Genomic DNA, 18,372 nt, shown 5'->3' on the forward strand with positions numbered 1-18,372 from the left:
GGATTGAGAAGTCATGCTTAAACAAAAATTGTCTCCTTGGAGTCAAAAAGATATTAAGGCAAGGGAAAGAAAGAACAAAATTTGAAATACACATATTTAAGGACTGTGAGCTACCTGGGCATATAGTAGTTCTCAGCTGGTCTAGGTGTGCGATAATTAAGCAATATGTAAAAATCTTTGCCTTCAGTTAGCTGACAAGTGAGTGTTTCTCAAGGTAAAATCTTTGACTTACTTTATAGCCTGGCTGAGAATCAAATGGTCCACTGGAAGTTTAGCTGTGCCAAACTTTCTTTTATCTGTGTCACAGAGAAAAAGGGTGAAACACTGGTTCAAATACATTTAATAAATATGAAATGTAGGATTAATTATGATTGCTCATCAGATTACATTCTCAATACATTCTCAATGATGGGTCATGACCTTTATATCCTTGGTTGCTCAGGTACTATGAGGAAAATATGCTCACTTGGTCTTGGCTAGCATTCGGTTAACAGGGAAGGAGGTCAAGTGCTTTCATGTTATTGTTTATATTTGTGAAATGTGCACATTATTTTATTGAATTATATTTGTATTTTATAAAAGCCGACCAGGGAAATAAAATGATTTGTCAAAGTATGAGGCTAATGTAATTTACAATAAAGTAAACAGAATAAGGAGTACAGTTGTGTATCTGTCAGGATAAATGGATTTGCAAGTGTGTTATTTCCACCTTACATGCCCAAAAGAAGAGTCGACATAGAATATATGATGATGAACATCTTAAAATTGGATCTTGACTGAGTATCTAGCTACTTACTCTCTTGCCCTGACACACTGGCAGTAGTTAAACTATCAAACATTGCTTGACATCATGAAAGTTTTCACTTAAGTTTTCAAAGAAGAAAGCATAGTGTTCTCTCTGTAAAGCAATCAGAGCTGTCTTTCAGGGAATGGATAAAATAACATCTTTCATAATAAAATGGATCATTTTTTATCATGAAAGGCCAAAAAGATTCTAAAAGTAAAGTGGCATTTTTCAGAGCTGAAGATATCTTTGCCAAAACAAGCATGTTTATTTCTGCTAAGTTTGTAAAGCTAGTTGCAAGCCTAATAACTGACACAAAGTAAAGGAAAAGCATTTGCCTTGATCAAAGGACTGCTGGTTGTCCTGTCATATTAGGCATACAGTGTAAAGTAACGATTGTAATCATGTATACGTCTAGTTAGACAGATGATGTTGTAGGTCTTTGGAAGTAAAATAAGAGGTGCTGCTATGTGCATGCTAAGTCACTTCAGTCCTGTCCAACTCTTTGCAACTCTATGGACTGTAGCCCAACAAACTTGTCTGTCCATAGGAGCTCATGACAATTGACTTTATCTCCTTCGCGAAGGAGGAGATTGGGCCATGATTTGAGTGACTTGTTGCTGTTCTTAGGAAGGTCAATTGTATTTAAGGGTTATTCAAGAATTAATAGGTGAATACTATAAAATTACACTAAAAAGTTTTAAAAAATGTAAAACTACTTGGGGATACTGTAGGGAGCTTCATGGGAAACACGGAATTTTCATGGAATGCAACCGAAGAGAAGAGAGTTGGGCCTCATTGGAGCGAAAATCTCCAAGAAGTGCTTTTCTCCCCCTTTGTGGGATTGCCTGGTGGCTTGGAAATTCATCCCTCTGCACAGCAGTTCCATTCTGCTCTCTAAAGATTATTTAAAGAAAAAAAAAAATAAGACTTTCATAGTTATCTCCTGTGTCTTCACTTTGCTAATGGCACTGTCTTGCCAAGGCACCAATTCTTGGCTGCCTCAGTCCTTTGTCTCAAGTTGAAATTCTTGGGAAGGGGGACTTTGGTCAATTAGAGGTAATTACGTGCCAAGGATTTAGAGGACATTTGAGGTGAGCAACCAGGTATCTCTGATATAAACACAAGATGAAAATAATAAAGATGAGTATCTGTGAGGACCACTTGAATTTTGCTTTCATTAAGGATGCTATAAGATGTGATTTAATAACCTTCTAGAGTAAATATGTGACCTTAGCAGCAAGAAAAAAGGTTTGGGAGTGTTGGAAGGTTACTAGCATTTCTTCATGTCTTGTGAGCAGAGGCACTGACTGCTTTTGTTGGGGACTGTCTTCAAAGGATATTTGTAGAGTGAACAGGCTTGGACAATAGAGATAATGTCTCCCTTTGGGGGAAAAAGGTAGGTTTACTCACTGAACAGTTTACTCACTGTTCAGTATTATAAAGATGCTATTTTCCTCCAGGGCAAGACAGCCAGACGTACTACCCATTATTAAAAAAACAGGTTCCCTGAGCTTGGGATTTCTTTCCTGTAATATGTCCCACCACATGTGCAGGGAACAACTGACCTCCTCCTTGTGGCTCTGTGAGTAAGATAACTTGGGGAGGTGATACAAATGCTGATACTCTGTCTATGACTACCCCTATAAGGGCCAATGGCCCTTTGTCACTAATGCAGGTGTCTGCGTCTTCTGCCACCATCCATGAAAACTGTGGCAGGCTGAATTAGCTTGCAAGCAAGGGGAAATCTCAGATCCTTCACAGTTCTTGACAGAATGATCCAGTTTCTCAGATAGACATTGTGTTTTAAAGGATGCCTATGGGAGCCTAGGGTAAAGAGGCAAGTGAAACTGCAAAGTAGATGGTAATTGGAAAGATAGGAACATGTGTGTCTAGGGACAAAATAGAGAGTGAATGTCGTGAAAGTATTGGAGCTTCTGTTTCAGCACCAGTCCTTCCAATGCATATTGAGGGTTGATTTCCTTTGGTATATATTGTATATACTTCTGAATTAAGTATATATACTTATATATTAAGTATATACTGTATATACTTAATATATAATTAGTATTTTATAGCATTGTTATTATAGCAATAATAATGATATAGATCATTTTCTTATACATGACAATTCAAAACTTAAAATTAGTTCTGAATTTCTCTTTGCAGTTACAAGAACTCAGTTGAAGCTTTAAAATTATGTGAAACAGCCAATGTTTAGACAAAAACCACTCTTCTCTCCAGGCCTACTACATTTGAATTGGCATAGAGCTCCTTTTAGTGATTACAGTTATTTAATATTTTTCATCCCTTATTGATTCTTTTTTGTTTTTTTCTAAGATATTGTTTATTCATTTTATTTGTATGTTTTCCTCATGTAGACTAATATTCTGTTTATGACATTCAGTTTTTTATTTGCATGTGTGCATACTTGCTGAGTCACTTCAGTTGTGACCAACTCTTTGCAACCCTATGGACTGTAACCTACCAGACTCCTCTGTCCATGGGATTCTTTAGGCAAGAATACTGTAGTGGGTTCCCATGCCTTTCCCCAAGGGATCTTCCCAACCCAGGGATAGAATGTGCATCTCTTATGTCTCCTGCATTGGCAGGTATGTTCTTTACCACTAGTGCCACCTGGGAAGCCCAAGCAATTCTCTGGGTTTTGACAGATGCATAGAGTCTTGTAACAGCCACCACAACCATAAGATAGAATGGTTCCATTATCCCTAAAATTCCCTCATTCTTTCCCTTTACAGACAATTCCTTTCCCCATTCCCTACGCTTGGCAACCACTGGTCTATTCTCTGTCCCTATAATTTCGCCTTTTACAAGATATCGTATGAGTGGAGTCACATGACTTGTAGACTTTTGACTCGGGCTTCTTTCATTTAGCAAAATGAAATTGAAACTTATCTATGTCAAGTGAATCAATTCTTTGTTTCTTTAAATCTCGGATTTGAATCCTTTCAGTGAATATATCATCAGTTCAGTTCAGTCACCCAGTTGTGTCTGACTCTTTGTGACCCCATGGATTGCAGCACACCAGGATCACCAACTCCTGGAGCTTACTCAGACTCATGTCCATAGAGTTGGTGATGCCATTCAGCCATCTCATCCTCTGTCATCCCCTTCTCCTCCTGCCCTCAATCTTTCCCAGCATCAGGGTCTTTACCAATGAGTCAGTTCTTCACATCAGGTGGCCAAAGTATAGGAGTTTCAGCTTCAACCTCAGTCCTTCCAATGAATATTCAGGACTGATGTCCTTTAGGATGGACTGGTTGGAGCTCCTTTCAGTCTAAGAGACTCTCAAGAGTCTTCTCCAACACCACAGTTCAAAAGCATCAATTCTTCTGCACTCAGCTTTCTTTATAGTCCAACTCTCACATCCATACATGACTACAGGAAAAACCATAGCTTTGACTAGATGGACCTTTGTTGGAAAAGTAATGTCTCTGCTTTTTAATATGCTATCTAGTTTGGTCAGAGCTTTTCTTCCAAGGAGCAAGCATCTCTTAATTTCATGACTGCAGTCACCATCCGCAGTGATTTGGGGGCCCCCCAAAAATAAAGTCTGTCACTGTTCCCATTGTTTCCCCATCTATTTGCCATGAAGTGATTGGACCAGATGCCATGATCTTAGTTTTCTGAATCTTTTAAGTTTTAAGCCAACTTTTTCACTCTCCTCTTTCACTTTCTTCAAGAGGCTCTTTAGTTCTTCACTTTCTGCCATAAGGGTGGTGTCATCTTCATATCTGAGGTTACTAATATTTCTCCCATCAGTCTTCATTCCAGTTTGTACTTCATCCAGTCTGGCATTTCTCATGATGTACTCTTCATCTAAGTTAAAGAAGCAGGGTGACAATATACAGGCTTGATGTACTCCTTTCCCGATTTGGAACCAGTCTGTTGTTCCATGACCAGTTCTAACTATTGCTTCCTGACCTGCATAGAGATGTCTCAGGAGGCAGGTCAGGGGGTATGTTATTCCCATCTCTTTAAGAATTTTTCACAGTTTATTGTGATCCACACAGTCAAATGCTTTGGCATAGTCAATAAAGCAGAAATAGATGTTTTTCTGGAACTCTCTTGCTTTATCCATGATCCAATGGATGTTGGCAATTTATCTCTGGTTCCTCTGTCTTTTCTAAATCCAGCTTGAACATCTGGAAGTTCATGGTTCATGTACTGTTGAAGCCTGGCTTGGAGAATTTTGAGCATTACTTTGCTATCGTGTGAGATGAGTGCAATTGTGCTGTAGTTTCAACATTCTTTGGCATTGCCTTTCTTTGAGATTGGAATAAAAACTGATATTTTCCAGTCCTGTGGCCACGGCTGCGTTTTCCAAATTTGCTGGCATATTGAGTGCAGTACTTTCACAGCATTATCTTTTAGGATTTGTAATAGCTCAACTGGAATTCCATCACCTCCACTAGCTTTGTTCTTAGTGATATTTCCCAAGGCCCACTTGACTTCGCATTTAAGGATGTCTGGCTCTAAGTGTGTGATCACACCATGGTGGTTATCTGGGTCATGAAGATCTTTTTTATATAGTTCTGATAATTTGTCTATTTAATTTATTGAAGGACATCTGAGTGATTTCCACTTTTGAGTGATTATGAATAGAGTTGCTGTAACATTTGCATACAGGTTGTTGTTCAGAATATGTTTTCATTTCTCAGATAAGTATCTAGGAATGGGAATGCAATGTCATATGATAGATGTGTGTTTATTTTATAAATTGCTAATCTATTTTCCAAAGTGACAGTACCATTTGCATTTCTTCTAGCTAAGTATACAGTGCCAGTTGCATCATTCCTCACTAATACTTGACATTGTCCATATTTTTTGCCATTCTAATAGATATACAGTGGTATCATATTGTGTAGACTTCCCTGCTGGCTCGGTGTTAAAAAAAACCTGCCTGAAATGTAGGAGATGGAGCTCGATACCTGGGTTGGGAAAATCCCCTGGAGTAGGAAATGGCAACCCACTCCAGTATTGTTGCCTGGGAAGTCCCATGTACAGAGGAGCCTGGTGGGCTACAGTCCATGGGGTCACAAAGAGTCAGACATGACTTAGCAACTGAAACATCTACACATATCTCATTGTAGTTGTGCTTTACTTTTCCTAGTGAGTAGTGATTTTGAGCATCTTTTCCTGTTTCCTTGTGTCCAGATATATTCTTTGAACAATTTAGATTATTGCTCACTTAGTAATTTGGGGTATTTGTTTGCTTGTTATTGAGTTTTTAGAGTTGGTTATATATCCAAGATACATATTTTTTGTAAAAAATGTGATTTGAAGATATTTTTTCCTAGTCTGTGTCTTGTCTTTACACCATTGAAAACAATATCTTTCACAGATCAGGTGTTTTCTGTTTTGTTATATCTATCAGTTTTCCTTCCACGGATCATATTTTGATGTCATACTAAAGGACTCTTTGCTTAAACCAAGATTAAACAGATATTCTTGTTCTTTAAGACTTACTGTCTTACTCCATACTTGGCATGACCTCCCGTATTGTCAATATCACTCACCAGAATGGTACCTAAAAAATATTCACCAAGAATGAACCTAATTTGACATCTCATAATCACCCAAGGTCCATTGTTGTTGTTGTTTGTTGTTGTTCAGTCGCTGAGTAATGTCAGACTCTTAGCGACCCCAGGGACTGCAGCATGCCAGGCTTCCCTGTCCTTCATTATCTCCAGTAGTTTGCTCAAAGTCATGTTCATTGAGTCAGTGATGCAATCCAACTGTCTCATCCCCTGTTGTCCCTTTCTCCTCCTGCCCTCAATCTTTCCCAGCATCAGGGTCTTTTCCAATGAGTCAGCTCTTCACATCAGGTGATCAAAATATTGGACTTTCAGCATCAGTCCTTCCAGTGAATATTCAGGTCCATAATGTAACTTAGGTGTTTTACATTCTGTGGATTTGGACAAAAGTGTAATGACAAATATCCAGCATTATAATATCGTGCAGAATATTTCTGCTTCCCTAAAAGTCCTCTGTGCTCTGTTGATCTCTGTCCTCCAACCCCTGACGTCCACTGGTCTTTTTATTGTCTACATAGTTTTTCCTTTTTCAGAAAGTCATATAGTTGGAATCATAACAGTGTGTAGCCTTTTTAGGTTGGCTGCTTTCACTTAGTTATGTGCATTTAAGCTCCCTAACCCCTGCTGATGTCTTTTCATGGCTTGAAAGCTCATTTCTTTCTAGTGCTGAATATATTCCATTGTTTGGGTATACAAACAATGAATACTTGTTTCAGCTCATTTATTCATTCGCTTATGGAAGGACAGCTTGCTTGTCACCAAGTTTTGGCAGTTATGAACACAGCTACTGTTAACATCCATGTATGATGTTACTGTGTGGACACAAGTTTTCACTCCATTGGTAAACATCAAGGAGTGGTGTTTCTGGATTATGTGGTAAGAATGTGTTTAATTTTGTAAGAATAAGCCAAATCGTCTTCCAAAATGGCTGTACCATTTTGCTTTCTTATATGTTGTTCCATATCCTTTCCAACATTTGATGTTGTCGCTGTTCTAGATCTTGGCCATTCTAATAGGTGTATAGTTGCATCTCATTGTTTCAGTTTTCATTTCCCTGAAAATGTATGATGCAGAGGATCTATTCATATTCTTATTTTGCAATCAGTGTATCTCATTAGGTGAGGTGTCTGTTAAAATATTGGCTCATGATTTAATTAAGTCGTTGGTTTTAAGAGTTCTTTGTATATTTTGGACAGTAGTCCTGCGTCAGATGTTTCTTGTGCAAATATTTTCTCTCAGTCTATGGTTTGTCTTATAATTCTCATGATATTTTCTTTTGCAGAGCAGAAGTTTTAAATTTTAATCTAGCTCAGTTTTATAAGTTATTTCCTTCATGGACTGTGCCAGTGTTATATCTAAAAAGGCATCATCATACCAAAGGCCTTCTAGGTTTTCTCCTGTGTTTTTCTTCTAGGAGTTTGATAGTTTTGTATTTTACATTTAGGTCTGTGATCCATTTTGAGTTCATTTTTGTGAAGAGTGTGTAATCTTTGTCTAGATTAATTATGTGAGTGTCCCATTGTTCCAGCACTATTTGTTAAAAAAAACTGTCTGTTCTCCATTAGAGTGCTTTTGCCCTTTTCCAAAGATCAGTTAGGTATATTTATGAGGATGGATTTCTGGGCTCTATATTGTATTCCTTTGTTCTATTTGTCTATTCTTTTACCAACAGCACAATGTTTTGATAACTTCAGCTTTACAGTAAGTCTTGAAGTCAAGTAGAGTCATTCCTCCAACTTTGTTTTTCCCCTTCAATATGGTGTTGGCTATTCTTGGTCACTTGCCTCTTCCCACAAACTTTAAAACAGTTTGCGATTATCCATAAAACTATTTGCTAGGATTTTGACTGGATGTGCCTTGAATCCATAGATCAAGTTGGGAAGAACTGACACCTTGACAATATTGAGTCTTTCTCTCCAGGAGCAGAATATGTCTCCATTTTTATAGTTCTTCTTTAACTTTATTCACCAGAGTTTTGTAGTTTTCCTCAGATAGATATTATGCCTATTTTGTTATTTTATATCTAAGTATTTCATTTTTGGTGCTAAGGTAAATTATATTATTTTTATTTAAAATCCACTGTGCATTACTAGTCTGTGGAAAACCAGTTGACTTTTGCATATTTAGCCTTTTATCCTGCATCATTGTTATAATTGCTTATAAGTCCCAGGAAGTTTTTTTCTGCTGATTCTTTTAGATTTTCTACACGGATGATAAAGTTATCTGTGATCAAAGACAGTTTTATGTCTTCCTTCCCAATCTATATATCTTTCATTGCCTAATATATAGCATTAGCAAAGACTTGCAGTGTAGTGTTGTAAAGGAGTGGTGAGGAGGGAAATCCTTGCCTTGTACTTATTAGTGGGAAAGCTTTGAGTTTCTCACCATTAAATATGACATTAGCTGTAGCTTTTTTTTTGTACATAGTCTTTGTCAGGTTGAGAAATTTTCTCTCTATTCTTAGTTTACTAAGAGGTTTTACCATTAATGTGTACTGCTTTTCATCAAAAGACTTTTCCAAGTCTATCGATATAATCATGTGATTGTTATTTTACTTTTTTTTAGTTTGTTGACATGATGGATTACCTTAGTTAATTAAACAACCTTGCATGCCTGAATCAAATCCTACTTAGTCATGGTGGAATTTCCCTAAATTTTCTAATAAATATTTTATAGTTTACATTTTACATTATATGATCCATTTTGAGTTAAGAAAGTATAAGGGGTGGGTCAAATTTTATGTGCTTTTTGGCAAATGGATGTCTATTCTTTTGTATCACATTCAGTTTACTAGGATTATGAAGTTACAGTTAACTTCAATTTTTTTAAATTTTGAAAAAGTTAATAATAAAAAATAGCCGTTAATCCCACTATCTCAAAATTGTCACTGTTAGACATTTTTGTGTGTTTCTTTCCACACTTTATTCTTTCTGCACCCAGTTTACAATAAATTGAAGTATGAAACTATTAACAAATGTATTTTTGTATTCCAGTTTTACTAATATCATTTATGTACCCCAAAATCACCCTTTTTAACGTGGACAATTTAATGGTTGTAAGTGTGTTCACCAGGCTGGACAGCTGTTTCCACTACATAATTTCAGAATATAGTCATCATCCTGAAAATAATTACTCACATCCATTAGCACTCACTCTTCAGTTCTCCATCCCCCTAGTCCCTAAAACTAATCAACTTTATTATTTCAATGGATTTGCCTATCTGGATATTTTATATAAATGAAATAATACAACATGTGGACTTTATGTCAGTCTTCTTTCACTTAGCATAATGTTGTCAAAGTTCAACCATGCTGTAGCATGTATTAGTACCTCATTTCTTTTTATGTATAAAGAATGTTCCATTGTATGGATATGCCATGTTTTGTTTATACATTCGTTAGTTTATCAACTCTTTGAGTAGTTTTTGCCTTTGGCTATCAAGAATAATGCTGCTGTGAAGATTTGCATACAAAGTCTTCTGTGGGCATTACTTAATTCTCTTGGTTTTATACCCAGGAGGGGAAATGCTGGGTCATATGGTAATTCTGTTTTAGGAACTGCCAAACTGTTTTCAATTGCCATTTAAATTCACACAACAATGTATGAGGTTTCCAAATTCTCCACATGTTTACCAATACTTGCTCTTTTCCATTTTTTAAAATTATAGTCATCCTTGTGATTATGAAGTAGTATCACCTTGTGGTTTGCATTTCCCTAACTGACTAATCATGTTGAGCATCATTTCATGTGCTCATCAACCATCTGTATGTTTCTTTGGGGAAATGACTATTCAAGTTCTTTGCTCATTTTAAAAATTGGGTTGCCTATTTATTGTAGAGCTATAAGACTTCTATTTATATTCTGGAACTATGTCCTTATCCAATTTATTATAAACAAATATTTCCTTCAATACTGTGGTTTGGATTTTCACTTCTTTGATAGTGTTCTTTGACATGTAAAAGATGATGCTGTCAAAGTGTTCCACTCAATATGTCAGCAAATTGGGACAGGAGAAGGTCAATTCTCATCCCAGTTCCCTGCAGTGCGGGAATCCACCTCCAATGCGGGAGACCTGGGTTCAACCCCTGGATTGGGAAGATCCCCTGGAGAAGGGAAAGGCTACCCACTCCAGTATTCTGGCCTCAAGAATTCCGTGGTCTGTATAGTCCATAGGGTTGCAAAGAGTCAGACACGACTGAGTGACTTTCACGTTCACTTTCATCCAAGTTCCCAAGAAGGGTAGTACTAAACAATGTTCAACCATAGGACAGTTGTGCTTAAAATCTTGCATGCTAGGCTTCAGCATTATGCCAACCAAGAACTTCCAGACATCCAGGCTGGGTTTAGAAAAGGCAGAGGAACCAGAGATCAAATTGCCAACATTCGCTGGATCATAGAGAAAGCATGGAATTCCAGGAAAATACCTACCTCTGTTTCATCAATTATGCTAAAGCCTGACTGTGTGGATCATAAACTGTGGAAAGTTATTAAAGAGATGGGAATGGTAGCCCATCTTACCTGTTTCCTGAGAAACCTGTATGTGGGTCTAGAAGCAACAGGTGTTGCTGTATGGAACAACTGATTGGTTCAGGATTGAGAAGGAGTATGACAGGGCTGTCAACTATCACTCTGATTATTTAGAGCACATCATGGGAAATGCTAGGCTGGATGAGTTACAAGCTGGAATCAAGATAGGCAGGAGAAGCAAGCTCAGATATGCAGATGATGCCACTCTAATGGCAGAAAGCAAAGAGAAAATAAAGAACCTCTTGATGAGGGTGAAGGAGGAGAATGAAAAATCCAGCTTAAGGCTAAATATTAAAAAACTAAGATCATGGTATCCAACCCCATTACTTCTTGACAATTAGAAGGGGGTAAAGTAGAGGTAGTGACAGATTTTCTCTTTTGAGCTCTAAAATCACTGTGGATGTCGACTGCAGCCGTGAAATCAGAAGATGATTGCTTCTTGGCAGGAAAGCTATGACAAACCTAGACAGTGTGTTGAAAAGCAGAGACATTACTCTGCTGACAAAGGTCCGTGTAGTCAACACTATGGTCTTCCCAGTGATCATGTACAGTTGTGAGATCTGTACCGTAATGAAGGCAGAGCGCCTAATAATTGATGCCTTTGAACTGTGGAGCTGGAGAACCCTCTTGAGAGTCTCTTGGACAGCAAGGAGTTCAAACCAGTCAATCCTAAAGTAAACCAACCCTGAATACTCATTGGAAGGACTGATGCTGAAGCTGAAGCTCCAGTATTTTGCTCATCTGATGTGAACAGCCAACTCATTGGAAAAGTCCCTGATGCTGGGAAAGGTTAAGGGCAGGAGAAGAGGGTATCAGAGGATGAGATGACTGGATGGCATCACCGATGCAATGGATATGAACTTGGGCAAACTTCAGGAGATGGTGAGGGACAGGGAGGCCTGGTGTGCTGCAGTCTGTGGGGTCACAAAGAGTCAGATATGACTGGATGACTGAACAACAGTGGCATGTAAAAAATTTTTAGTTTTGATACCATTCAAAATATCTTTTTCCTTTGTTTGATTGTGTTATACATGTCACAATAATAAACTCTTACCTAAAGTAGAGTCATAAAATTTTGCACCTCTGTTTTCTTCTAAGAATATTATTATAACTTTAGCTCTAATATTTGGCACCCCACTCCAGTACTCTTGCCTGGAAAATCCCATGGATGGAGGAGCCTGGTAGGCTACAGTCCATGGGGTCGCTAAGAGTCGGACACGACTGAGCGACTTCACTTTCACTTTTCCCTTTCATGCACTGGAGAAGGAAATGGCAACCCACTCCAGTATTCCTGCCTGGAGAATCCCAGGGATGGCAGAGCCTGGTAGGCTGCCGTCTATGGGGTCGCACAGAGTCGGACACGACTGAAGCAACTTAGCAGCAGTTCTAATATTTAGGTAATTGATCCTTTTGAGTTACTTTTTGGATATGGTATGACAAAAGCATCTGATTCATTCTTTTTTATGTGATATCTAATTGTCCAAGGACCATTTGTCAAAGACTGTTCTTGTCTTTATTGAACTACCTTGGTGCCCCTGTCAGAAATCATGTGACTGTGCAGGTATGATTTACTGATATGTGTGGCTTCCAGGTGGTTCAGTGGGTAAAGAAGCTGCCTGCAGTGCAGGAGACATGAGTTCATTCCCTGGGTTGGGAAGAAAATGTAACCCACTCCAGTATTCTTGCCTGGAGAATCCCATGGACAGAGAAGCCTGGCGGGCTGCAGTCCATGGGATCACAAACAGTCGGACACAACTGAAGTGACTTAGCACACACACACACACACACACATGCCAATTTTACTCCATTGATCTATATGTTTGTTTTTATGCTAGAACCATGCTTCCTTGATTATTGCACTTTTGTAGTATGTTTTAACATCAAGAAGAATGACTTCTCTAACTTTTTTTGATTGGTTTACTTTTTCTGAGTCTTGTATTTCCAATGAATTTTAGGATTAACTTGCCAACTTCTCTTTTTTTTTTGAACTTCAATTTTTTGTTGAAGTATAGTTGATGCACAATATTATTGAATATATAAGTTACAAGTATGTGATATATTGTTTCACAATTTTAAAGGTTATAATCCATATATAGTTGTTATAAAACATTAGCTATAATTTCCCAGTTGTACAATATATCCTTGCAGCTTCTTTTATACATAATAGTTTGTACCTCTTAAAAAAGCAGTTGGAATTTCGATATAGATTGTTTTGAGTGTGTAGCTTAATTTGGTGAGTATTGCCATCATAATAATAGTCTTCTAATCCAGTGGAAACAGTGTCAGACTTTATTTTTTGGGGCTCCAAAATCACTGCTGATGGTGATTGCAGCCATGAAATTAAAAGATGCTTACTCCTTGGAAGGAAGGTTATGGCCAACCTAGATAGCATATTTAAAAGCAGAGACATTACTTTGCCAACAAAAGTCTGTCTAGTCAAGGCTATGGTTTTTCCAGTGGTCATGTATGGATGTGATAGTTGGACGGTGAAAAAAGCTGAGCGCCGCAGAATTGATGCTTTTGAACTGTGGTGTTGGAGAAGACTCTTGAGAGTCCCTTGGACTGCAAGGAGATCCAATCAATCCATCCTAAAAGAGATCAATCCTAGGTGTTCATTGGAAGGTCTGATGTTGAAGCTGAAACTCCAATACTTTGGCCACCTCATGCGAAGGGTTGACTCATTGGAAAAGACCCTAATGCTGGGTAGGATTGGGGGTGGGAGGAGAAGGGGACGACAGAGGATGAGATGGTTGGATGGCATCACCAACTCGATGGACATGGGTTTGGGTAGACTCCGGGAGTTGGTGATGGACAGAGAGGCCTGGCGTGCTGCAGTTCATGGGGTCGCAAAGAGTTGGACACGACTGAGTGACTGAACTGAACTGAACTGAATCTAGGAACTTGGGCTATCTTTGTATATTTTTTAAAAAATCAACTTTATGAGGTAAATTGGCATATAAAATTGTAAGCTATTTAGAGTGTACATTGTGGTGATTTGAAACATGGTGAGAGAGGATTCTTGCCATCTAGATAATTAACACATACATCGTCTTTTGTTGTTCTGGAAAAATTTAAATTCTGTTCTCTTAGCAAATTTTGATTATATCAGTGTTATCAACTGGAGTCACATGTTTTGCATTAGATCTTTAGATCTTAGTCACATTATAGCTGAAAGTTTGTACCCGTTAAGCAACCTCACTGGCAACCACTTTCTACTCTCCGTTTCTATGATTTTTGACTTTTTAAAAATAGATCCCATGTATAAAGATAACATGCAGTTTTTGTCTTTTTCTGTATGTTGTGTTTTTACTTAGCATAATGCCCTCAAGGTTCATTTGTGTTGTTGTGAATTGTAGTATTTCCTCCTTTCTCATGTCTGAGTAGTATTCCATTATTTATATACCACATTTTCTTTATTTGTTCATCCAGTGATGGGCATAGGTTGTTTGTATATCTTGGCTATTGTGAATTATACAATTAACAAAGGAGTACAGATATCACCTCAATATTGAGTTTTCATTTCCTTTGGATATATAGGTAGGAAAAGTACTGTTGGATTGCATGGTAGCTCTGTTTTTAATGTTTTGAATAATATATTGTTTTCAAGAGTGGCTGCACCCATTTATGTTTTCTTTTGTTCAAGTCCTTGTCAGCACTTGTCTTCTCCTGTATTTTTGATGATAACCATTCTAACAGATGTAAGGTGATATCTCATTGTCATTTTGACTTGCATTCCCCTGATGACTAGTAATGTTGAGCACCTTTACAAGTACTTGTTGGCCATTTGAATGTTTTCTTTGGAATAATATTTATTCTGATCCTCTGCTCCTTTTTAATTGAATTTTTCCTATTAGTTTATGAGTTTTCAATCTGTTTTGGATATTCACTCCTTATCAGACATATGGTTTGCAAATATTTACTACTGTTTTCATATGTTACCCTTTCATTTTGTTGATGGTTTTCTTTGCCATGCAGAAGGTTTTTAATTTGATGTAGTCCTACTTGTTTACTTTTGCTTTTGTTGCCAAATCCAAAAATTCATTACCAAGACCATTGTCAAGGAGCTTACCTCCTAGGTTTTCTTTTAGGAGATTTATGGTTTCAGGTCTTACGTTCAAGTCTTTAATCCATTTAGAATTGATTTTGGCATATTGTGCAAGATGGAGGTGTAAGTCTCCTTTACTTCAACAATATTTTGAAGTTTACAGTGTATAAGTCATTTCTCCTGGTAAATTTCTTTCTAAATATTTTTTATGGTATTGTAAAGGGGATTGTTTTATTCATTTCATTTTCACATTTTTCATTGATAAGTGAAAACACAACTTTTATATATTGATCTTGTATCTTTCAACTTTTCCAAACTCATTTCCTTAGTCAACCAGTTTTTCAGTGGATTTGTTAGGATATTCCCTAAGCACTAATTTTTTTTTTATTAAATAAATTTATTTATTTTAGTTGGGGGCTAATTACTTTACAATATTGTAGTAGTTTTTGCCATACATTGACATGAATCAGCCATGGGTTTACATGTGTTCCCCTTCCTGGACCTCCCTCCCACCTTCCTCCCCATCCCATCCCTCTGGGCCATCCCATTGCCCCAGCCCTGAGCATTTGTCTCATGCATTGAACATGGTGTTCTGTTTCACATATGATAATATACATGTTTCAATGCTATTCTCCCAGAACGTCCCACCCTCACCTTCTCCCTCAGAGTCCATAAGACTGTTCTATGCATCTGTGTCTCTTATTCTGTCTTGCATATAGGGTTATCGTTGCCGTTTTTCAAATTCCATATATATGCATTAGTATGCTGTATTGGTGTTTTTCTTTCTGGCTTACTTCACTCTGTATAATGGGCTCCAGTTTCATCCATCTCAATAGAACCGATTCAAATGTATTTTTTTTTAATGGCTGAGTAATATTCCATTGTGTATATCTACCACAGCTTCCTTATCCATTCATCTGCTGATGGACATCTAGGTTGCTTCCATGTCCTGGCTATCTAAGCATTAATTTTTGTCGCTTGAATCAGCTTTATATTTTTGTGATCAACCCACATGGTTATTGTGTATATAATTTCTTATAGGCTGCTAAAATTAGCTTGCGATTATTTTGTTGGAGATTTTTGTGTCTCTTCATAATGGATTGTTATTGTGGTTCAGTACTAAGTTGTGTCCAATCTTTGTGTCCTCATGAACTGCAGCACACTAGGCTCCTCTGTCTTCCACTCTCTCCTGGAGTTTGCTCAAATTCATGTCCATTGAGTCAGTGATGCAATTTAACCATCTCTTCCTCTACTGTCCCCTTCTCCTTTTGCCTTCAGTCTTTCCCAGTGTCAGAGCTTTTCTGATGAGTTGGCTCTTTGCATCTGTTGGCCAAAGTATTGGAACTTCAGCATTAGTCCTTCCAATGAATATTCAGGGTTGATTTCCTTTAGAATTGACTGGTTTGATCTCCTTGCAATCCAAGGGACTCTCAAGAGTCCTCTCCAGCATGAAAAGGGATGCTCAGTTGTTTTAGTCGTGTCCCACTGTTTGCGACTCTATGGACTGTAGCCTGCCAGGCTCCACTGTCCATGGGATTCTCTAGGCACGGATCCTGGATTGGGTTGCCATGTCCTTCTCCAGGGGATCATCCTGACCTGTGAATTGAACCTGCATCTCCTGTGTCTCCTGCATTGCAGGCAGATTCTTCACCCACTGAGCCACCTGCAAAACCCACAAAAAGGGATACTGATCTGTAATTTTGTTTTCTTGTGATTGCATTGCATGATTTTGGTATCAGGGTTATACTTACCTTAGAAAATCAGTTGAGAAGTCTTTTTTTTTTTTTTGGAGGAGTATATGTGAAATGAATTCTTCTTTAAAACTTTGGTCAAATTCACCAGTGAGTCCATATATTCCTGCGCTCATACTTGTAATTTTTAAGAGTAAATATTCAATCTCTTATTTATTTGTCTATTCAGATTTTCTACATTTTCTTGTAGTTTGTGCTTTCTAGTAGTTTTTCCACTAAAATCTATATTATACCTTTTTTCGTCAGCAGTTGTTCAGTATCTTCTTAGAATTCTTTTTATGTAGGTTGGTAGTAATGTTCCCCTTTTAATTTCTTATTTTAGTAATCTGAATCTTCTCTCTTTTTCTAATTGATGAGTCTAGCCAAAGATTAATTAGTGTTTTTGGTATTTTCCATGAATCAATTGTTGGTTTCATTAATTTTCTCTTGTTTTTCTATATTCATTTCATTTATTTCTACTTTTCTTGCATCTAGCTTGCTTTTGTTTTTCTAATATGATAGAAAATTAGATTATTTGAGATCTTTCTTTCTTAAAATCTAGGCACTTACCACTATAAATTTCCCTCATAGAACTTTTCTTTAGCTGTATCCCATAAGTTTAGATATAGTTTTGTTTTCCTTCATCTCAAACTATTTCTCACTGAAGAGTGTGTTGTTCTATTTTTGACAGATTTGTCAGTTTTCCAAATTTCTTATTGATTTCTGAATTTTTTATATTGTGGTTGTAGAAAAATATCTAATATGGTTTCAACCCTTTTAAAGTTATTGAGACTTGTTTTTTGGCCTGGTATATGGTCTATAATGGAGAACATTGCATATGCACTCGAGAAAAATACATATTTCTGCTGCTGTTATAGAGTGATCTTAAATATGTCTGTCTATTAGGTTTAGCTGATTTGTAATGTTACTCAAATTGTCTGTTTCTTTGGTGATTGTCTGTCATGTCTAGTTGTTTGAGGCATTATTGAAAGTTGAGTACTGAAGTCTCCAACGATTAATTTTTAATTATTACATTCTTTAATTCTGTCACGTTTTTCTTCTTGTATTTTGTGGCTCTGTTTTTCAGTATGTGTATGTCAATGATTGCTATGTATTCTTGAAGGACTGTCAATTTTACCATTATAAAGTGTCACAATTTGCCTCCAGTAATAATTTTTATCTTAATGTCTACTTGGTCTAACTTTGATATAGCCTCTTCTCCTCTCTTTTGGTTTCTGTTTGCATGGTATATCTTTTTCCATCCTTTCACCTTCAGTATGTTTGTTTCTGAATATAAAATAAGTCTATTGTATATGTATTTTTGAATGATTGTTTTTATCCATTCTGCCTATATCCATCTTTTAATTGTTGTAATCCCTTTACATTTAATGTAATTATTGCTAAGGAAGGAGTTATTTCTTCTGTTATTTGTTTTCCATGTCATGTCTTTTTTGTTCTTAACTCCTTATCTTCATTTGTATTAAATACTTACTTTTTTGTGTACCATTTTAATTTCCTTTTTGTTGCTTTTACTATATATTTTGAGTTATTTTCCTAGTGGTTGCTGTGAGAATTACCATCAATTTCTTTCTTTTTAAAAAATGTATTAATATATAGCAGTCTAGTTAGGATTTTTATCAACATAATTTCAATAACATATAAGGTTTGCTTCTAAATTCCTGGAACCTGTAAATCTCCCAGTATTTGCTAAGGGGCTATCTGTGTATG

The 18,372-nt window shown here is 37.0% G+C and overlaps 1 protein-coding gene across 22 annotated transcripts in view; it reads left to right on the forward strand.

Moving 5' to 3' along the window:
* NOL4 (nucleolar protein 4) overlaps nucleotides 1-18,372 on the forward strand; it is a 675,738-nt gene that overhangs the window by 308,322 nt on the left and 349,044 nt on the right. The gene's annotated exons all lie outside the window — the stretch shown is intronic.

This window comes from Giraffa tippelskirchi, chromosome 14 (assembly GCF_054371585.1).
Source record: "Giraffa tippelskirchi isolate mGirTip1 chromosome 14, T2T-mGirTip1v1.2.pri, whole genome shotgun sequence".
NCBI classification, from domain to species: domain Eukaryota; kingdom Metazoa; phylum Chordata; class Mammalia; order Artiodactyla; family Giraffidae; genus Giraffa; species Giraffa tippelskirchi.